Here is an 18,727-nt window from a genome sequence, read left to right as displayed (position 1 = left end):
TGTTAGACTTCCAATTGTTCATCTCATATCTTTGCTTTGTTCCAGGATTTCAGCAGTAATGTTTTCTTGTTTTCCGTGGTTTTTATTATTTTTTCATCTCACTATCACCGTTGTAACTTTTTAACAAACAAAAAAGAAAATTCACTATTGCTCAGCTCAGCATTCTTTACATTTTCAAAAAGCCAAGTGATGCTAGTGACATACAACATACATCATGAAATGATTGATATAATGTATACAATATGGTAATATCAAAATATTGCATAAAATGTAAAATATGTAATGTTATGAAATTAAACTACACTATTATTAAACTGTGACATCAAACATTTTCTATTATTATCATAATATAATAATATAAAACCGTGCCATCACTCTCCAACTTCCTTTGTAAAGAATTTACACTTTGTGGAAACCTACACCTGAGCCCTTTTCCTGGTAATGAATGGACTGTTAAATGTCTCTAGAATTTGGGCCAGCTCCCAGAAGCCTCTGGTATGTTTGACTCCTCCCCTCTCTCACTCATTATAATTAGGCCTAAGAGTATGCCATCTAGTACTATGGCGACAAAGTAAGTTAGAGGACAAGAGCCCTATTCCCCAGCTGGAAGCTTCCAGATCTTCATGCAAAAATGATCTCCAAGTTGTCATTTGTCTCAGTCCTGCAGCCATTACTGCCCAAACATGTAAGCTCAGATAGGTGCTTGAATAGAAAGCTGTTGTAGCACAATCTGCTCTGTAGTAGGGGTCCTTGAGATGCCAAGGTACCCCAGCCTCTCCTTGGGCAGTATCCACATAGTCTTCAAGCTTTAAATCTTTAAAATCTGTTGCTTCTTCATAACTTCCCTCTTCCTGAAGCCTGAGAGGTCTGAGGGTCCCTCATCTGCAGGGGTCTGGATGGCTGCCAGGATCTTGTCCTGAAACTCAGGTGCCTACATCTGTAAGAAGCAATAGCAGCTCCTTCTTCTTCTCCTTCTCCTGGAAGAGCTGGTTGACACACTCATCTTTCTTCTGATATAGCTCATCCAGTATTTCCATCTGTTCTTTATAGAAATCTAGGGACTCTTCAATGGGGCTGATAGGTTTTGACAGCTAGCTGCATCCATGTTGGAGTTTATCCACTTGCCTCTAGTAGCCCACTTTTTCCAGGCAGCTTGTGGATGAAGCAGAATTTCAGGGTCTTCCTGGGCACTTGTGTGTCCTGCTTCCTTTCCCGTGGTTTCAACTTCTGGAGAAGAAACCCTACTGCTTCAGCTTTCTCTGTCTCTTGACTACCATATTAGCCAGGAACCCATAGTAGGTCTGTTGCTCCTGCAGCTGCTGGCTAAGCTTCACCTTCTTTAATTCATCAATGGATAAAGATAACAATCCCACCTAGTCTTTGGATTGTCTGTCCTCTAGGACAGTCACAACAAGTAGAATCACCCCCTTTCCTTTTTGCTCACTCCTCCTTCTCTAGTGAAAGCCAGAAAGCTCAGCTGGGGCCCATAGCTGCTCCTGCTTCTGTCTGGTGGTTTTAAGGCACATCACAAGTGTTGTGTAATTTTTGATGGTCCTTCTTGGTCCTGCAACTTTGTCCAGCAACTGTGTCTGCTTCTGTAGGTGCTGCTGCAAGGCCTCATTCTTTAAGGTCAGCTGCAAATTGTAGGCCTTGTGCTGTTCACAGGTAGCTCTGAGCTCCTGCAGCTGTTCATGAAGCTCCTGAGATTCTGAGCCACTAGACTCCTTAACTCAGCCATCTCTTTCCATTCTTCTAACTTCTCCTCTTGCTGGTCCAGCTTCTTCCTTCACTTGGAGCTTTGAGTGCAGCACACGAGAGAGCTCCACCTTCTGTTTCTTAGCCTGTGGAAGGCATCCTGCAGCTGGCCCAGCTGCTCTTTGATCTCTAGATTATGCAAAATTGTGTATCTCATGGCCTCATTAATGTGTAATCTTCCCATTGTCTTGAAGAGCTTATGCAGATCCCAGGCCTTTTCCTGCTGCTCCAGTTACCACAGCTGCTCCTGCTGCTTCACATTTTGGAGACTGAGGCTCTAGTTTTCCTGCCTTTGAATGTAACACTGCTTCTCACATTTCTGTTGCTACTTCTGCAACTAATAGGTCTTGGCTGGCAGCTGTAGCTTGGCCAGAGTTGGTCCTGCAGGCTGCTGCTGGAGGGTAGCTCTGCCAACTGCCATTGAAGTTCCACCATGTTTATCTCTAGGTCAAACACTTATCACACCCATTGCTCTTTCTCATCTCTCAGTTGGTTCATCTGTTGAACCTTGTCTTTCCTCATGGACCTCTCCAACTTCAGGTCCTCTGCAACATGGTCTCTCTCCAGGCTTAATTTGGTAATTAATTCTTTCATGTTCTCTAGCTTTCTCCAGCCATGCCTTCTCTCTTATTACCTTTGTTTATCTTTTGGTTACTCTCTTGGGGTAACGTAGGACTTCTGACATATTGTTAGTTATTCCAGTGTCAGAGGAAAGGACACTAGCTAGAAAGGAACCAGAGGAAGATTCCAGGTCTGCATGATCTTTGGTCTCACCCTTGGTTGATTTACAGTCCACAGTAATGATTGTTATGAGGTTACCTGTTTTCAGTTTTCATTTTGTTGGTGTTAGTGGGTCCACCAGGTCAATTCCTCTGCAGATACTCTTGCTGTTGTTTCTTGCCTAAAGAAAATTTTATTGTGCATGCATTTCTGGTTTGGTTAGATATCCCAGTAATGGGATAGGGAAGGTGGAGGGGCCATGTTCCCAAGCTTTCTGAAATCACTTCTATTCTTGCAATCACCCACTTCCTACAGGATCTCTGAAATTCACTCAGTCACCACATAGCACCTTTGCTTCCTTCACCTGCTGGTAGTGGTATGAGCCAATAGAGGAAAATGCCAATGGTACTAGGCAGCACAGAATGTGGATGTGGCCTTGATTCTTGTATCTTATTGTTCAGCTAGAAACAGGTATGCATTGTGGGATCATTGTGATCCAGACACAGTGGGGGAAGTCACCCCATACCTGCTCTTACAGTCCTCACCCATCTACATATCTACTTGGGGAGCAGGGCAACACAAGCTCCTGTTTGCTGTGCCCATCAAACCTGCCCACTTGGGCTGATAACTAGGATTAGCTCTAGTTTGGTGCCTCCACAGTTGTACTGAAGACTGCTCAAAACAATGTCGTCCATCCCACAATTACAATCACCAAGTGATCTTGAATGGTTGTTCTCAGGAATAACCACTCAGGATCACTGTCATAGTCCCTCTTATGCTGGGACTATGGAGGGATCAGACCCAGAGCTTAGGGGATGAGTGAGTGACAGAGAGTAGAGATACTGGATAATGCATCATTTTGCAGTCTATTTCCTCATATTACAACTTGGTCCACATATTTTTACATCACAGAAATACCGTCCAAATAATTTCCATCCAATCCTCCAGACTGCAAGACACTGCTAGTCCCATAATTCGCTGACTCCTTACTGCAAGTTTCTAATCTGGGTCTGAATCTGTTCCCCTGCCCGCCAGGTCTCTATCCCACACCTAGCATACCATGTTCCCATAAGAGAGAACAATGGATTGAACCAGCCTTTGTCTTCTTAAAAAATTTTTATTGTGAAAATACCATACAGCGGGGTTACAATTACATGGGCAAGGTAATGAGTACATTTCTTATCAAGAATTGTTGGCTCCTCCTCTGTTTCCTCTTCCCATCCTTTCCCATCTCCCCCCCCCGACCAAAGTTGTAAAGTTTGTTTTTCAACATAACGACTTGTACATCTCATTGTTGAAGTGGGTCCACCTGTATCCCTATTTAAACGGTTTGTTTTTGCCCTTCCCCTCCACAAATTATACCAACATCAAATACAATAAAAGCAGTGGTTATGCTGTGGGAGCGGGGCTTATGAAGCAACAAAGAAATCATCTTATAAATATGTTACAAACAATCACAAGAAAAAAAACAATTCAATACTTATAGTGGGGTTCATTTCACCTAAAATCAACTTATCTGATCTTTTCTGCTTGTCTCAGACATATACTAGTTATTGCAAATAAGGGAAACCATGGGACTTGTGTTTCTTTAGGCTTGGCTTACTTCACTTAATATAATTTTTTCCAAGTCTTTCCTTTTCCTAACAAATGGGCTATGTCATTCTTTCTGATGGAGGCCTAGAATTCCATTGTGCTGGAGTCTGCCGGCAATGAAAGGGAATCCTGAATTAGGGGGCGAGGATGCAGAAAAATAAAGACATAAGACAAAGGATGGGGTCGGGAGGTCTGCAGCTCAAGATTACAGCCCCGTTTATTTTTAATTTTTCCTATTATATACTATTAGAAGTCAAGAGGTAACATAAGGTTACCATAGTGCAGAAAAACAAGGAAAGTTTTAATAAAAACAAAGTGCAATAAAAACAAGACAAGATCAACTGATAGAAAGTAAAACAAATTCTGTAGACATAGCAAAGCAATCCCGGGCACCTAGTGTTTTTTCATGAAAGCCAGTTCCTTATGCGTGCCTTTAAGTGAGCACAGGGGTCAAGATGACCTTAGAGCTTTACTGTGGACTCCCAAAATCTCCCCCATCTTTGTTTGAAGAAGCGAACCCGCCTGTCTTAGGCTTGGTGGATCACCTTGTCTGCCTTACCCGTCATCGGGAACTTCTTCAGAGTAAAGCTGAAGGCCCTGTCTTAGGTTGGTCAGACTGGCACCCCCTCTTACCCGTCTTTGGCTACAGTTCCTCTCAGGGGAATTCATAAACTCATAAGAGAGTTTTGCAGTGCACGTATAATACAAGGAAGGCATAGAAAAACTATCAGCAAAAGCATTCCCACGCCAAGCAATGACATTAGCAATCCTTTAACATAAGTCAGGGAAGTGATATAGAGTTGAAATTGTTTTAACAGTTTTTTTAGCAGTTTTTGCCACTTTAGCGTCCAGAGGTAGGGCTTGTGTCGTACTATGAGCAAGCTGATTGAGATAATGGGCAGTTTGTACGTTTTGTGTTAGTGCCACAGCAGCTGCCCCTGAAGAGGCAGCTAACAAAATAAAAGCCAAAACATCAGCTACAAGTAGCCCAACAAATCGATGAGGACACATTAGTTTTTTCAATTGTCTTAACACCTGAATGCCAGAATCTTTATACCAATTTTTAGAAATATTTACAGGAAGAATAACAACAGATTGTTGTCTAACAGTAAGTATAGATTCAGTTATGCCGCTATACAAGCAATTAGTAAAAGAACAATTAGAACAGGTGACATTAAAATAATTAGCTCCTATAGAGATATTGAATGGTCTATACATAATGACATGGGGTGGTGATACCCAACTCATATTTTTTAAAAGGGATGAATTGGGCCAGGTTATGTTGTTGAGTGCAGCCACCAGCATCCAAACATGATGTTGAGGATGCCCATTCATCCACCACAGTCCACAATTGTACTTATTAGTAAGATTAGCTCCAAACCAGTCCATTAATTGAAATTTAGTTCCAGAAATATTGGTAACAAATGGCTTCACATGCCTGTACCTTATTGGCTGAGGCTTTCCTGTAGATACTACTATTTGTGAAGAATTAATGCAACGGGGTATCATATAGGATGGAGTAAAATTTGCATGAACTGGGTACCCAGTTGGTAAAGATGTCATCTGTATATTGTACATTTGATTTTTGTCTGGGATCCAAATTTTATGAGTCATTGATAGCATTATAATACAGCCTGGAATGGAGCCTTTAGAGCTGGTGGTAAAGTAGAAAGGAGTTCCAATGTCTGAAGCTGAGGTATCTTCCATCTTGGTGTGCTGGATGAAGGGATCAGGTGCTGTACTGTATGCTGATCTATTGACTTGAATGAGTACTTCAACTCTCTCCCAAGTTGTAGGGTGCACAATCGGGGGATCTGGCACATAAGCCCAATGTGTCAAGGTTTGTGTCATCAGAATGAGCCTCCACAATCCTAATGCAATGCTCAGGCAATCAGCGGGATTCATTTTCTTCCTGCGAAAAAACACAAACATGTACTCAACCCCATGTTAAAACTGGATCAAGCCCGTGCCAATCACCTGTTAAAGGATCCTTCCACTTAACTTGGCCAAAAGCTCTTTGCTCTCTTTTGTTCCCAAAGTCACTGTACTGTGGAAAGTCCATTACAATCTAAACTTAAAAATTTAGTACAAATAAAGCATGAGAAGAATATTAACAGGAGAGAAGGGGGATAATTCCCCCCTTTTAATTTAAAAATTTGGTGTTTTAACAGCCCGTTGGCTTGTTTAACAATTTCTTGTTCTTGAGGAATATAGGGAATATCTGTAGAGTGAAAAATCTGGTAAAATTTACAAAAAGTTTGAAAAGCTTGTCCGACATATCCCGGAGGATTATCAGTTTTAATATGTTTAGGAAGTCCCATAAAGGCAAAGCAGTGTAGGGAATGAGCAATACCATGTTTGTTAGTCTCCTGGCAAGAGGAGTAGCCATAATAAAATTAGAGTAGTTATATGGTAACATGGACAAAACGAAGCCATACAAATGATGGAATCAGGCAAGAGTTTAGTCTACTTTTTCCATGGTGGAGGAGGTCAGGGTAACTATGTCGATTTCCTCCCCGTGACTGTAAGGCTGTAGCAGCCACAGCAACAGCAGGGTCTTTCAGTGTCTCCAAGGGACTGTCACACCTTGTGCTATATTTCTACACAGACTGGTTAAGGATACAAGTAATACCTAGGCTTGCCAGGCTGTGGCCCCACTAGTTTTTAAGACTATTTAGACAATAGCCCAGGACAAATTACCAAGATGACAAGCTTTTAAACTAGATAGTTCTTTTAATAAAGCTGATTTTCTAGGCAGATGTAGAGGGCTCAGGCCTGCACTACTATTTTCCATGCGTTTTTCTTCTGTCTATTTTGCCACATTTTTTTTATGACTCTGGTCCATTATTCTAAAAAGGGGATGATGGGTGAAGATTCATCTTCTGTAACTTCCTCAAGCTGACTCAGGGGTGTTGATCCTACCTAGCCAGGAACCTATAACCTTAGTCTATTTTAGAAAGAGATTACCAGGGTTAGATGTCATTAAGAACAATATTTTAACTTTTGACAAATGCACAGACTTTTTCTCCAGCTACAACAGTGTAGCTTGTTTAGCACTCTGGTTTGTAAAAGCATCTTTAGGAATGTGACCCCTAGTGACCCTAACAATGCCTAAGTCACCCGTGCAGATGTTAATAGACAGATGTTAATAGAAACACACTCTCAAGTTTACAAACGATTTTCTTGAACAGATAAATTTCTTGTAGCTGGTGTTAGCTCAAAAGTTACTGTCAATTAGGGCTTTTGGCACATACAGGCGCTGGGATTTAAACCATCTCCCACATTTTATAACTTTACTTTTTAGTACTATCACAGATTACTAATGTTTCTGTCCCTACAAGGTAGATAGTCATGGACATTAGGCATGCTTACAAACTATCTTCCCATGACATTCTGGCTCTGACCAATTTTTGAAGGGCCACACACAAATGACTCTAGGATCTGACATTTTTGCCATTCGAGCAGTGGCTTACTGCCTCTGGATGCTCCTCCATAGCTCTTGTCCCACGAATGTCTTCTCTACACTGGGATAAATGCCTCATCTGCATTTCCCTTAGCTGGTCGCTGGACTTGAACTCGGGGCCTGAGTGCTGTCCATCAGCTTTACAGCTCAAGGCTTGCACTCTGTCACTTTGAATCCCAAAGCAATTATTTTGGTAATCCTAATTTTTTCACTTTGAGGCAAATGTTAAGAACAATTTTACTTTTAAACTTTATATCCAGAAATACATTCCTAATTTTTAAGCCTCCTATTAATCTCTTTTATTATTTTATATTTTAGTTTTTAGTTACATTTTTTAAAAATCCTTTAAAATCTTGAGGCCAAGTGTCACTCATTGTCTCCTGGATGCTTGTTTTAAAACAGATACACATTAAAACTTTTAAACACACATGACAATTTTTCCTTAATGCAAGAATTACAATCACCATCACTGTGCCAAGAAGGTAAACTTCACACCTTTATGACTTTTAAAAACCTATCTTAATTGTAGAACATCATTGAAAGCAAGTCACATTATACAAATACATTTTAACCCCCTTTTTAAGTCCAAGGGGCAGTTTTAGCAATACTAATCAGATCATCACATCATTAATTTTTTTTTTACCAACATGTTTCTAGTATTTACCTGTAGAGAAAAAGGACAGAACAAAGTGGGCCACTTGGCCCCTCCTGTGGAATGGGCACACACCTAATCTCACTCTTTAGGGTAAGATGAACTGCGTTTGTGCCAACTTGTCCTCTTTCACCATGCGTGGACTCCTCCCATGGCCTGTCCCACCATGTATGACCAGCTGAACTGAACTTTTGCCGGTTTACCCCTTACTCCTAAAGCTAGGTCTTTTGTTCGCTTTTACATTTTTTCCTTTTCTTATCTCTTGGTTTTTTGAATGAAAATACATACTTTTAGACAGACAGGACAGTAATGTCTTTGAGAGTGTTAAACAAACTTTTATATTTAAACTTTTAATATTTAGCCCCAAATTTTAGCCAAGAGAACTAAATTCCAAACAGCCAATGCATTTTGTTAAGCCAGATAACTTGATTACAGTGAAACCACCCTTATGCATTTTAAAATACCAGATTTTTTAATTTTTTAAGTTAAAGAATCCTTAAAAGGCCATTTAAAACAATGTAAAAATTCTTTAAAATTTTTGGTAATGTCCAAACCTCATAACCTTTTGAATTTGAAACTTAAACTGACCCAATTGTTACAGCATGCTGATAATTCTTATCTTAAACATGTTCACAAACACACACAAAACACACAGATCTTAAAGCGCACAAAAATCAATCAGTTTTATGTACATTTAAAACTGGTACCAATTCTAAAACGGAACTAGACAAGACAACAACAAAAGGCTGAGTTGGGGGCTAATGGGCCCCCAGTTCATCCCTACCTCAGAAAACATAGAACAGAAAACACACCAAAGTAAACAAGACAAACAAGTGGCCACAAAGACCAAATCAGGTCTCAGTGAATGGGGCGACATCTCACCACCACTCACAAGTGGGACTGAAATCCACATACCAGGGGATTCAAACCCCCTCTACTCACCACCGGAGGATTTTTCTTTTAGATTCCTGCAAACATTGACCCAGGGGCCTTCCAAGTTAGAGGAAAATTCCCAGTCATGTTGGGCAAAGGGAAAGAAGTCCCTAGCGGCCGTCCCCTCAGACTGACAGGTTCTCCCCCATATTCCGACCCCCTGGGTCAAGGCTGGAGGCTAAAGTCTTGCTGGTGTCATTTGTAGGTGATCAGTGGCATTTACATCCGGCTGTGAATTCTCCCTGCCGGCCCTTTTATGTTATTGTTAGATCCTCCAGGTTTTTCACCCCCACCACCCCACTACTTCTGGATCCAGAGAGGGTGGAGGAGGTGGCTGTGAAGGGTAGAAAAAGGGGTCAGTTTAAAGTATAAGTAAAAAAGAAGGAGCTAGAGAGAAACAGATATTGAGGGAGTGTTAGCTAGTCTCCTCTAGGCTCTCAAATCAGGATGAATCTGAGAGAAGAAACATTCCAAGAATTCCAGAATACATACACACAAACATTGAGACCAAACACATTTACAGCGTGCACATTGTAGACTGTTAGACAGAAAGTGTTGGACTACAGATGGGCCCAAATGTCCGCACTAGTGGATAGTTTACCATGATGGGGATCTGGGGGATGGCTCCCAATGGCCCAGTTGGCTGTCTTATAGTGCGTCCGCCAATACCTCTTGCCAACCCCAATACAGAACCTGCAGGCTACACAGATACCAGACAATTACAAAGCAGCAATGTTTTAACTTACAGGGCATTTGCATCATAGTGTCCCTGAATGTTTTTTGGGTTTTTTTGCTAAGTTTTTAAACTAATGGTTCCTTCCTCCAGGAACCAGGGGTATACTTCCTCAACAAAGTAAAAGAAACATTCTAACTGACTCTGTCTAACTTTCACTGCTTGAGCATGAAGCACACCCTTGAGAGCCTGCACATATAACATGTGGCTATTACCTTGCCCCATAATTTCTTACTCCCGACTACACTCTCTCCCGCTCTCTATTTCTGGATGTCCTCTTACCTTAGCTGGGTCCTCTGCCATGATCCCAGGTTTTCAACTCCCTGTTCAGGAGCCACTTGCCGGAGCCTGCTGGCAACAAAGGGAAATCCTGAATTAGGGGGCGAGGATGCAGAAAAATAAAGACATAAGACAAAGATGGGGTCGGGAGGTCTGCAGCTCAAGACTGCGCACAATTTATTTTTAACTTACCTTAATATATACTATCAGAAGTCAAGAGGTAACATAAGGTTACAATAGTCCAGAAAAACAAGGAAAATTTCAGTAAAAATAGAGTGCAGTAAAAACAAAACAAGGTCAACTGGTAGAAAGTAAAACAAACTCTGCAGACATAGCAAAGAAATCCCGGGCACCTGGTGTTTTTTAAGTAAACCAGTTCCTTGTACTTGCCTTCAAGTGAGCACCAGGGTCAAGATGAACTTTAAACTTTACTGTTCACTCCCAACACCTCTCTACTACTATTTCTCTTCCTTTCTCTACTTTTCTCTTCTTCATCTTCATCCTCCTTCTTCTTCAACCCCCTCTTTCTCCTCATTCCCACCCCAGCCACCATGATAACCAGCCCTGTCTGCACTATGTGATCCTTAGGCTCACCCCAACCCCAGAGATCAGCAGACACAGTCAGACTTGGACCCAGGCCTCTGAGACCAGAGCTAGAAGTGTTCCTTTGCCCTCATTCCTACACGGAGACCAGAGATGTGGGCTTGGAGCTGGGGAGAAGATACTGTTGAAACTGAATTCCCCATGAGGTGCTCAGAGACTCAGAGTCTGTACCACTTCCTGAGAGATGGAAGGAGGCACAGGTCTTTGAAGAATAAGTTATCTCAGAAGTGCCGCGTTCAGGCAGAAAAGCCTGGGCCTGTGTTATATAATTTGAGAAATAAAGGACACGCAAGCCTGGTTCCTGATGGACATACCTGTCATACTAGCTGCTCGAGAGGCTGGTTCAAAGCCAGCCCAGACAGAAAAGTCTTTGAGAATCTGTCTCTCAAATTACCAGCAACAATTCAGACTGGAGGTATGGCTCAGATGATAGATCGCCAGCTGTGAGCAAGAAAGCCAAGCAAGATTCTTTGTATGCTTCTTTTCATCTCTAGAGTGAATACAAGGCCCTGAGTTTGAGGGAGGGAGGGAAGAAGAGGAGAGCGAGAAAAAGGGAGGCCTTGGTTTCAAACAAAAAATGCAATTTGAATTTCTGTTTAATTCAGTTTTTCCCTTTCCACAGCCACCCCTTCATCCTCTCCCTTCCCCTGCCCACCTCTGCTGCCCACTCTCTTGTTGGTGAAGAGAGGGAGATCTATCCTCCTGTCTTTGTTTCTTTGTTCCAAAGCCTGGTAGTGATGTGGAGACTCCACATACCCAGGGAGCCCTCCCCCATCTCTTACCTACCCTTTAGCCCTCAGACCTCCCTTAATCAAAGTAGCTGCAGGAGACACACCCAACTCACATCTCCCCAAAGCCAGCCCAGTGAGCCTGCCACCCCACACCCACCCCAACTCACACCTGAACTCAGACTACCTTTGGGGTCCACGGGCATCAGAAAATTAGCTTTAATTACTCTGTATTTAGCACCTTCATCTTCCCTGCGCTCAGCTGGGGCACCATGTCTGCGATTTCACTCTTAATCAAGAGGCCTTCCAGTCTGACTTCAGAGACTTACTTGCTCCACCATGCAGTAAATCAGAGGCCTGGCAGAGAACTGAGACTGTATTTCACAAAAAGTGAAGGGAAGAGCCTGGCACAGGGAAGGTAGAAAGGGTGGCAGAGTTGAAGGCAAGACTCAAAGCTAGGTTGAATCCTGGGCTGCTGGGGAGGTCAAGGTAAAGAAGATCATAGATCACAGCCAGCAAAGCAAAAAAGCTCCATCTCAACCAGCAAGCAGGGCATGGCGGCTCACACCTGTCATCCCAGCTCTGCAGACAGCATCCTTAGGACTACAGTCGAGGCTGACTAGGACAAGAATGTGAGGCTCTACCTAAAAAGTAACTAAAGCAAAATGAGCTGAGGGCTTTGGTTTGCATCTGTCCTTCCAAAAGTGCATGTGTTGCAGGCTGACTCCCATGGGCCTGTGTCCGTGGCCCTTCAAGGTGGGGACGTTGAGAAGTGACAAGTGTCCCATGGTGTCATGAGGGTAGGCTACCGATGGTGGCATTTGTGGCTTTATCACAACAGGAAGAAACTGGCACCATGGCACGAGCCTGTATCCCTAGCTACTTCAGAAGAGGAGTTCAGAGGGTTGTGGTACGAGGTCAGCCCAGACATGTTAGTTTGTGAGACCCCATTTCAACCAGTAGCTTGGAGTGGTGGCATGCCCCTGGCATGTGGACACAGTGGAAGCACAATGGCTAGGAGCAGTGGCACGCTTGTGCCATCTCCAGAGATATGAGTCAGCACAAATAGTAGGACCACAGACCACTCCAGTGCAGGCATGAGCAAGGCCCCACCTCGAAAATAACCAACCAGCAAGGGGCAGTAATTAAACAACACAGTATATCTAATATGTCTACTAGTTTTCCTTCCTCTTCTTTCAGAGTATTTTTGATGGTGCTGAAGTTTGAACCGAGGCTTTTTGCTTGCTTCTTGCTGACTGACCAGTGCTCTATCATTTGAGCCATGCCTCCAGCCCAGATGTTTCTTGATTACATTGGAGATGGAGCTTCATGTGCCTGGTCTGGCTTTGAGACGTAATCTTCCAGATCTCAGCCTCCTGAGTACCTAGAATTATAGTTATGAGCTTCTTGCCCCTGGCTCTTTCTAGATTTTTGAGTAAAGCTCTGTTCTCTTGACCCTAAGGTCATATTCTTCCCCATCTTTTATTCTTCTGTCTCTTCCATCTTTTCCCAAAGCATCAGGAGAAAAGTAGAAGAAAAAGAACAAAGCTTTGGGGCTGTGAATATGGCTTAATGATAGAGTGCTTTCCTAGTATGCATGAAGTCCTGGGTTCGATTCTTCAGTACCACATAAACAGAAAAAGCCAAAAGTGGTGCTGTGGCTCAAGTGGTATAAAGCTAGCCTTAAGCAAAAGAAGCTCAGGGATAGTGTCCAGACCATGAGTTCAAGCCCCAAGACTGGCAAAAAGAAAAGAAAAGAAATTTCCTGCCCAGGCTGGATTCACACTGTGATCTTCAGATCTCAGCCTTCTGAGTCACTTGGTTTACAGGTGTAAGCCATCAGCACTCAGCAAAAACACTTTAAATATAAACTAACAGACAAGTCGAGTTGTAGATTTACAGCAATGATATTACTAAGCAGCCACAGGTCCCTTGCAAGAACACCAGATGGGCAGGAACAACAGAGCCCAGCACGGCTCTCTCCACATGGCCTGTGTGGGAGCAGTTCCACTGGGACAAGAGGATGCCCTCCACTCTCACTTGCCAGGGGAACCTGAGCCTGAGGCCCTGGAGGTAGCCAGGGACTCCGCATCGAGAGAGAAGGTAAAGGGCAGGTCTGTGCTAATCAAGTGTCCCAACACATCGTGTAAGACCATGTCAAACATTTGTCCAGATATTTTCTCTTGTTTTACCATCAAGTGACCACCAACCCATGCCTCATCTCATGGGGAGCTGCTCAGGAGCAACTGGACAGGTGTTGTCCCTTGTTCTTGTCCACTGCCACTCTGTGATCCCCAAATGACCCCCGTGGCAAGGTACAAGGTGTGTCTGATGAGTTCTTGTGTTCTGGTTCATAACCACAACTCTGTCATCGCCAAGATTTCCCACTACAGAAAGGACCAGCAGCCCTGGGCCTGGGTCATGAGGCTGCAAGGTCCTCCACACTAAAACTCCCCAAGCAATCACATATCTGCTTTCTTGTAAATTCCCTCTTGTCCACTCCTGAGAGCCTCAACGACAAGCACGCATCCCATGCTTCTATTTCCAAAGGGGAGCTGGGAGTGGAAGTCAGTCCACAGTGAGCAACAAGCACCTGGCATAAACCAGCCCTCAGCCGGTGAATATGCCAACAGCCCAGTTGGCTTCTCTACCCAGGCCCAGGTGCGCCACGGTTACTCTGGCCCCCATGCCTCTTGTCCTCAGGCAGTGGTGCTCAGATCATCCATAAAGGCAGTGTCTACCTGAACCTCCAAGATCTGAGCTAGTCAGCTGGGAGTCCAGGACAAACTTGCTCTCAAAAGATTCAGTTGGAAGTAATCACATAAGCCAAGTAGTGAAAGAACAAGGCCTGGGATGAGGAAGGTAAGGAAAAGAAAAGGAGGAAGAAAGGGAGGAGAAGTAGGAAGAAAGAGGAAGGGTAGTTGAAGAAAGAAAGGGAAGAAGAGAAGAAGGAGGAGAAAGCAGAAGGAAGAAAAGAGATGTGAAGAGGAGAGAGAAGAGGAGAAGGAGGAGGAGGAGGTGGAGGAAAAGAATGAGGAGGAGTGGGAGGAGGAGGAGGAGGAGGAGGAGGAGGAGGAGGAGGAGGAGGAGGAGGAGGAGGAATGTTAACAAGCACACTATAAGATAGAGGACAAATGGAGATCTGAGCCAATCTTCCCATGTCTTGAGGTTTCAGCCAGTGACCAGAATTTTTGTGAATGTCCCCCAAGCCTCTAAGTGTGAGGAGAGCCACAATTATGCCACGTCCCCTCATCCAGCCATGTAGCCCTGGGTGCTCTCTTTCTCAGAAACCTTGTGACACACTACACACATTGGCAGAGCTGTAGAGCACACAGTAGAGCACACCATCTCCACCCTATCCCCAACCGTCACAGCCTAGAGATCACAGCAAGTCCAATGTGACGCTTCTGCTAGCTCCAGAGTGCCCCCCTCTCGGGCCTGCTCTGAGCCCTCTCCTCTTCTCCACCTCGCGCCTCCCCATACAGCCTCAGGTCCTTGAGCTTGCTTTCACAGACAGTGTCGGTCTGCTTTCCAATGCTGTGACAAGATCTAAGGAATTGAACTCGAGGGAAGAAAGGTTTCTTTGGGCTTGTCTCCATCTGTGGTTGGCTGGAGCTATAGCTTTGAGCTGAGGTAGGCAGCACATGTGGCAGCAGAAACACAAGGTGGAGAAAGGAGAGGGGAATGGGCTGGGAAAAGTTACTCCATTCAAGGGCACATCCCCCACCCTGTGGAGGCATTAATCCATTGATGAAGGTAGCAACCCTGGAATCCAATCCCCTCTCAAAGCCCCACCTCCTGATAGCTCACTCAGCTATGAGGTTATCAGTGGATGAGCCTGTTGCTAGTGCCAAAACCGCATGATCCAATCACCACTCAAGGTCCCGCCTCCTGACAGCCCATTCAGCTATGATATCATCATTGTATGCTCATTGGTGGAGCCAGATACTTTCTGATGAGTTCCAATCACCTCTCAAGGCCCCGCCCCCTGACAGCCCACTCAGCTATGAGGTCATCAGTGGATGAACCCATTGGTAGAGACAGAGCCCTCAGGATCCATTCACCTCTCACTATGGCCACCAGCTGGGGAGCAAGCCTTCAACTCAGGAGCTTTTGGGGATATTTCAAGTACAAACCATACCAGAGGGCATCATTGTTCAAGTACCCCAAAATCTTCCACCCCACCTGGGACCCTCCTACAGTGGGGCACCCTAAATGGAACACAGTATGCCACTGTGGATAGCTGAACACAGGATCCAGGACTCCCTTACTGGAATGTTACATTTGCATAAAAACAGTCTGAGGTCTTATTATGGTTGTTGACAATCATTGTGTTTGTCTAATTGAGCTTGTAAGAACCAAGAGGTTCCCCCAAATCCTGACCAGCTGCTCTGATGGCTTTTAAAGCAGGAGCTCTTCTTGATATTCAATATAAAGAGACCATATTTCCTCTCCAGGGAGACACTAATGACAGAGAAATGTGATTTCCTGCTGCAAACTTACCAATCCTACTCCACCTCCACCAAGCCATGTGTTAAACCCTTGGTCCCAACAGTGCTCTTTCCCCTTCACCACAATAACTACTTGCAGAAAACATCCTCCTCCATCCAGCTGTTTATTTTTTTGTAATATCGATTTGTGATACTGATTGATATTCAGCTTTGGGTAAGGAGAAAGCACAGAGAACCCCTAGGATAGAAGTGTGGCTCTGTCACGAGTCAGCTCTGTGTTTTCTGCCAGTCACTTGACCTTGACTTGGACCTTCCCTCTCAATGAGAGAGGTTCCTCATCTGTAGACTAGAGATAACAAAAGCACACATTGTGGCTGTGAAATTCAAGGGCAAAGTGCATGTAAACTATTTGGCATGAGGGTCACATATCTGGTGGGCGCCCAGCAATAGACTGACCATTTGGTCCAATTACTTGGTGGTAATTGAAAGGGGGAAAGGGGACATTATTTCAAAGTATTGAGATCCGTGGCCTGAACCTGGCCCCTGTCTATTTTGCTTCTCCTCTGACCCTCATTTCCCACTCTGCTAATGCAAGTTAACAGCAACAATATTCTGGAAGTATTGAGAGACTTCTATGACAACCAAATAAAATGTCCAACCATAAAACATACCTTCTTCTGTGTGTTACTTTTATGGCTCCCCACTCAGAGTTCATCTCCTCTGTGGCCTGTCCCTTCTAACATCATAGGTAATGGTGAAATCATTCTTCTCTCGGCTTCATTTCCAGGTCCCACCAGTCTGTAACTGAGGAAAAAGGAGTTGCCACATGATGAGAATTAATGTGACTCTATTTTCGGTTCTATATGATGAATATAAATGATTGGAAAATTAAAAAAACCATTAGGCTATTAAAAATAACTTCCAAAAACCATCTCACAATAAATTATTTTCAGTCTTAAAAAACCCATCTGCAAAGAATATAAATGGTAATGCCAACCATCTGAGAAGTCAGTAATCAGATATAATGGTCAATTTCTCTGATATTATTGTCTAATTAAGCAATTTGGCTTTCGTGGAGATTGTATGTAACTGAGTCAGTTTAGTCTAAAAGGGATGTAGAACCGATTTCTTTTGAGATAAAGACAAAAAAAGAATATTAAAACTTTAGTACAAGGAAGAATAGGTTACAATTTATGTTTTCTGCTCAATTGGCTGCTTTTCCAAAGCATAATTCAAGAGTTAAAAAGAAGCCTGACAGATGAACTGTGAGGGGAGCGGGACTCCATGTAGAGACTCCGACCCTGGGTAGGTACCACTGCTCTGCATGGAGGACAGGTCTTGAAGCCAGTCTCAAGCAGATACCAAAGGGGCCTGACATTCATTCAGAAGTATGGCTGTAACCAGGAGAGGAACTTGAGGCAGACTTCAGTCAGCACCGTGAGTCTCAGAGTGATATAACAGAAATTATTTTAAATAACAGCACTTCCATTGTCACTTTTCTTTCTTGGATACTTCTCCTTTTGGCACCAATGGATTTGTTGCTGCTGCTGCTGCTGTGGAGACAAATACAGGAGAGAGAAGTTATTTAAAAGGTAGAGAATTTCATCTTAGCTCATGGTTTTGATCCAAGGTTCACGGGTTCGACAACTCTGGTCCTGCACTGAGGCAGAGCATCATGGCAGCACATGAGAACCTGTGGAGGGGGAAAATGCTCACCTTATGGCCTGGGAGCAGAGAAAGACAAGGAGGAGGAGCAGGAGGAGGAAGGGGAGAGGGCATTGAAACAATGAGAGCAATGAAAGCTTTCTCCATCGGCTGGTGGCCCAGGGAGGAGGAGGGAAGAGAGGAAAGGAAACATGTGGTTTAATTCCATTTTGGGTCAGCCGTGCTGCTGGCCCCAGGCCAATGAGTTTTACGTCTGACCACACTGAGACAGGTAGAAAGAGGGAGATTAAGAGCTCCAATGGAGACACCACTTGGTGGCTCTCACTTGTGTCAGCCTACAGCAAAATGATTGGGTCCCCCACATGCATAGCCAGAAACTGTAACACTCCCTCTGGCTGGAAAGGACAGTGGGACCACTGGGCCAAGTACAGTTCCTTGCATCCAGGACCTTTAAGGCAGCCTGGAGTGTCCTGCCATGAGGTGTTGGAATGTCTGAGCTAGCTAGCTAGCTGTGTGAGCCTGCAGGAAGGTTACAGCCAGCACCGACAGGAGCTCACTGCTCATTTGCCATTCTGGAGCACCAGCTACACTGGCTCATCCTTGGCCCCATAAAACAAAGACACATGCACTCACCTATTTACACATGAGCAAACACAGGTACAGAATGATTCCATATCTGCCTAAGGCTGCAACAACTGGATTCGAACTGGCTGGATTCCACAATGAGTGCTTCCTGCTAAAGCCACACCTGCTGAAATTATACCACTGCTGAGGCCCTACCCCTTGCTGAAGCCACACCCCAGCTGAAGCCACACCTCCTGCTGAAGCCACACCCCTAGCTGAAGCCACACTTCCTGCCAAAGCCATACCTACAGCTGAGGCCACACCCCCTGCTGAAGCCACACCCCCAGCTGAATCCATACCTCCTGCTGAGGCTATACCTACAGCTGAGGCCACAACTTCAGTTGAAGCTACACCTTCTGCTGAAGCCACACTTCTACTAATGCCATATTATCCACTGAAGCCACGCCTCTAACAAAGGCCATGCCTTTAGTTCATCTTCAAGCCACCCTAGAACTATGGAGCACAACAGTAAGGTTTGTAGAGGAAAGTAGAGCAGTTTCTAAAAGTCTTCCACTTTTTATCCAAACT

At 44.1% G+C, this 18,727-nt stretch overlaps 1 long non-coding RNA gene across 1 annotated transcript; it reads right to left on the bottom strand.

Annotated features, from left to right (window-relative positions):
- Positions 1-5,203: 5,203 nt before the first annotated feature.
- Positions 5,204-16,778, bottom strand: LOC138819954 (uncharacterized). The gene is made up of 3 exons (XR_011369704.1): positions 16,582-16,778; positions 10,132-10,200; positions 5,204-5,980 (listed from the first exon to the last, which is right to left on the bottom strand). It is a non-coding gene; the product is annotated as an uncharacterized lncRNA (long non-coding RNA).
- Between the last annotated feature and the right edge of the window lie 1,949 nt (positions 16,779-18,727).

This window comes from Dipodomys merriami, unplaced genomic scaffold (genome assembly GCF_024711535.1).
Source record: "Dipodomys merriami isolate MVZ:Mamm:240054 unplaced genomic scaffold, mDipMer1.0.p SCAF_836, whole genome shotgun sequence".
NCBI classification, from domain to species: Eukaryota; Metazoa; Chordata; class Mammalia; order Rodentia; family Heteromyidae; genus Dipodomys; species Dipodomys merriami.
Note: the sequence above shows the minus strand (reverse complement) of the source record. Positions and strands in the feature narration are given on the sequence as shown.